Genomic DNA, 4,463 nt, shown 5'->3' on the forward strand with positions numbered 1-4,463 from the left:
CTAAAGCAACTAGAAAAATAAGAAATGAAGAACCCCAGGGCTAGTAGAAGGAAACAAATCATAAACATTAGGGCAGAAATAAATGAAAAAGAAACAAAGGAGACCATAGCAAAAATCAACAAAGATAAAAGCTGGTTCTTTGAGAAGATAAATAAAATAGACAAACCATTAGCCAGACTCATCAAGAAAAAAAGGAGAAGAATCAAATCAACAAACTTAGAAATGAAAATGGAGAAATCACAACAAACAACACAGAAATATAAAGGATCATAAGAGACTACTATCAGACACTATATGCCAAAAAAATGGAAAACTTGCAATAAATGGACCAATTCTTAGAAAAGTATAACTTTCCAAAACTGAACCAGGAAGAAATAGAACATCTTAACAGACCCATCACATGCACAGAAATAGAAACTGTAATCAAAAATCTTTCAGCAAACAAAAGCCCAGGACCAGACGGCTTCACAGCCGAATTCTACCAAAAATTTAGAGAAGAGCTAACACCTATTCTATGCAAACTCTTCAAGAAAATTACAGAGGGAGAGCTAATCAATGAATATAGTAAAGTTGAAGGATATAAAATTAACACACAGAAATCCCTTGCATACTTATACACTAACAATGAGAAAACAGAAAGAGAAATTAAGGAAACAATTCCATTCACCATTGCAATGAAAAGAATAAAATACTTAGGAATAAATCTACCTATCTATATATAGAAAACTATAAAACACTGATGAAAGAAATCAAAGATGACACAAATACATGGAGAAATATACCATGTACATGGATCAGAAGAATCAATATAGTGAAAATGTATACTACCCAAAGCAATCTACAGATTCAATGCAATCCCTATCAAGCTACCAATGGTATTTTTCAGAGAACTAGAAAAATTAATTTCACAATTGGTATAAAAAAAAAAAAAAAAACACCTTGAATAGCCAAAGCAATCTTGAGAAAGATTGGAACTGGAGGAATCAACCTGCCTGACTTCAGACTATACTACAAAGCTTCAGTCATCAAGACAGTATGGTACTGGCACAAAGACAGAAATATAGGTCAATGCAACAAAATAGAAAGTCCAGAGATAAATCCAGGCACCTATGGACATCTTATCTTTGACAAACGAGGCAAGAATATACAATGGAGGAAAGACAATCTCTTTAACAAGTGGTGCTGGGAAAACTGGTCAACCACTTGTAAAAGAATGAAACTAGAACACTTTCTAACACCATACACAAAAATAAAGTCAATTTTTATTAGAGATCTAAACATAAGACCAGAAACTATAAAACTATAAAACTATAAAACTCCTTGAGTTAAATAAGGGCAAAACACTCTCTGACATAAGTCACAGCAGGATCTTCTATGACCCACCTCTCAGAGTAATGGAAATAAAGGGAAAAATAAACAAATAGGACCTAATTAAACTTAAAAGCTTTTGCACAACGAAGGAAACTATAAGCAAGGTGAAAACGCAGCCTTCAGAATGGAAGAAAATAATAGCAAACGAAGCAACTGACAAAGAATTACTCTCAAAAGTATACAAGCAACTCATGAAGCTCAATTCCAGAATAATAAATGACCCAATCAAAAAATGGGCCAAAGAACTAAACAGACATTTCTCCAAAGAAAACATACAGATGGCTAACAAACACATGAAAAGATGTTCAACATCACTCATTATCGAGAAATGCAAATCAAAACTACAATGAGGTACCATCTCATGCCAGTCAGAACAGCTGCTATCAAAAAATCTACAAGCAATAAACGCTGAAGAGGGTGTGGAGAAAAAGGAACCTTCTTACACTGTTGGTGGGAATGCAACCTAGTCCAGCCACTACGGAGAACAGTGTGGAGATTCCTTAAAAAACTGGAAATACAACTGCCATATGACCCAGCAGTCCCACTGGTGGGCATACACACTGAGGAAACCAGACTTGAAAGAGACACTTGTTTCCCAATGTTTATCGCAGCACTGTTTGTTAATAGCCAGGACATGGAAGCAACCTAGATGTTCATCAGCAGACAAATGGATAAGAAAGCTGTGGTACATATTTACAATGGAATATTTCTCAGCCATTAAAAAAAAATGCATTTGAATCACTTCTAATGAGGTAGATGAAACTGGAGCCTATTATACAGAGTGAAGTAAGTCAGAAAGGAAAACACCAATACAGTATAGTAATACATATATATGAAATTTAGAAAGATGATAATGATGACCCTATATGAAAGACAACAAAAGAGACACAGATGTAAAGAACAGTCTTTTGGACTCTGTGGGAGAAGGTGAGGGTGGAGGTTTGATGCATGAGACAGGGTGCTCAGGGCTGGTGCACTGGGATGACCTTGAGGAATGGAATGGGGAGTGAGGTGGGAGGGGAGTTCAGGATGGGGAACACATGTACACCCATGGCTAACTCATGTGAATGTATGGCAAAAACCATAACAATATTGTAAAGTAATTAGCCTCCAATTAAAATAAATTAACCAAGAAGGCAATGCCAACCCACTCCAGTACTCTGGCCAGGAAAATCTCATGGATGGAGGAGCCTGGTAGGCTGCAGTCCGTGAAGAGTCAGACACAAGTGAGCGACTTAACTTTCACTTCTCACTGTCATGCATTGGAGAAGGAAATGGCAACCCACTCCAGTGTTCTTGCCTGGAGAATCCCAGGGATGGCAGAGCCTGGTGGGCTTCCATCTATGGGGTTGCACAGAGTCGGACACGACTAAAGCAATGCAGCAGCAGCAGCAACAGCAAAATAAATAAATAAATTTAAAAAAATTCCTTAAACATTAATATATTCACTGTCCTTTAATTTTGAATTTTGAATTGCCCTCTCAGACAATATTCTAACTAGAAAAAAATGATATCCCAATCAACAGATTTTTATCTGCAAATCTCTTACATAGGAATTCTGTCTTAAAATAGATATTAAGGCAGTTGATGGATACTGAGTTTCTCTGTTTAAAAAACTTAAGTCAGTGGATATGTTGTTTTGGAGTAGAAAACTTTGATTAAAAGTGGGGTATAAGACATCTGTTTTGGGATAAAAATGAACGTTACAATAAGTTAATTAAAAGCAATATATGCTTTTGAAAATCAAAATAGAACTTCTTATTTTGTTAACATTTAATTCCACTTCACATATTTTATATCAGATGATGGGAATACACTTATATTTTTAAAATTAAGATAAATACTCAAATTTGGTAAATGGGATGATTATGAACAATAATGCATGCTTGGATAAAAATAAACATTTTGGGAAACTTATGGAAGTTTACATTGTGATGTTCTGTACTTAATATATTATTTTAAATTTAATCTAAAATTAATTAGTCTGAATCTTAATGTTTTGCAGATGAAGAAACGATCCTTGGAAATACCAAGGAAGATGCCCATGGTAAAATGGTTCAGACCAATCAAGCTAAATATTTTTGCTATATTTTTACATGAACAGTACTTTTCTAGGCAACAACTGAATAATAATGTTCTTTGGGACCATTCATCAGTTTTGTTCATTGTCCATTCAAGAAATAGTGAGCACTGAAAGTACAGGCCCTGCAATAGTATTAGAAATATAGTACAAAGGTGAACAAGGGTGTTTTCAAGGAGTTAATGGTCTAGAGGTAGATAAGACACGTGAAGTGAAAAGTTCAATAAAATATGGTAGATGCCAAGATAAAAATAATCAGCATGCCACTGGGACTACAGACATTTAGCTTAATGTAGTTTTTCAAGGAGAACTTTCTCCTTGATGAAATCTTCAAATTTTGAATTGTGTAACAGTGAAGAAAAGAGAAAAAGACACTCAAGATTAAGGGTACAGAGTGAGCAAGGTTACTCGGCTTATTAATTCAGATTTAACTAAAAATTAAAATGACAAAAACAGTAGTTGTACACTTGTGAGACAGTCTAGGTTGATTAGAATATTTTAGTATTCTTTCTAAAGGGAAACTAAGATATGCAAAAAAGCAAAATGGCTGTCGGAGGAGGCCTTACAAATAGCTGTGAAAAGAAGAGAAGCGGAAAGCAAAGGAGAAAAGGAAAGACATAAACATCTGAATGCAGAGATCCAAAGAATAGCAAGGAGATATAAGAAAGCCTTCCTCAGCAATCAATGCAAAGAAATAGAGGAAAGCAACAGAATGGGAAAGACTAGAGATCACTTCAAGAAAATTAGAGATACCAAGGGAACATTTCATGCAAAGATGGGCTCAATAAAGGACAGAAAAGGTATGGACTTAACAGAAGCAGAAGATATTAAGAAGAGGTGGCAAGAATACACAGAACTATATAAAAAAGATCTTCATGACCCAGATAAACATGATGGTGTGATCACTCACCTAGAGCCAGAAATTCTGGAATGCAAAGTCAAGTGGGCCTTAGAAAGCATCACTGTGAACAAAGCTAGTGGAGGTGATGGAATTCCAGTTGAGCTATTTCAA

Source organism: Capricornis sumatraensis, chromosome 1 (assembly GCF_032405125.1).
Source record: "Capricornis sumatraensis isolate serow.1 chromosome 1, serow.2, whole genome shotgun sequence".
In the NCBI taxonomy this organism is placed as follows: domain Eukaryota; kingdom Metazoa; phylum Chordata; class Mammalia; order Artiodactyla; family Bovidae; genus Capricornis; species Capricornis sumatraensis.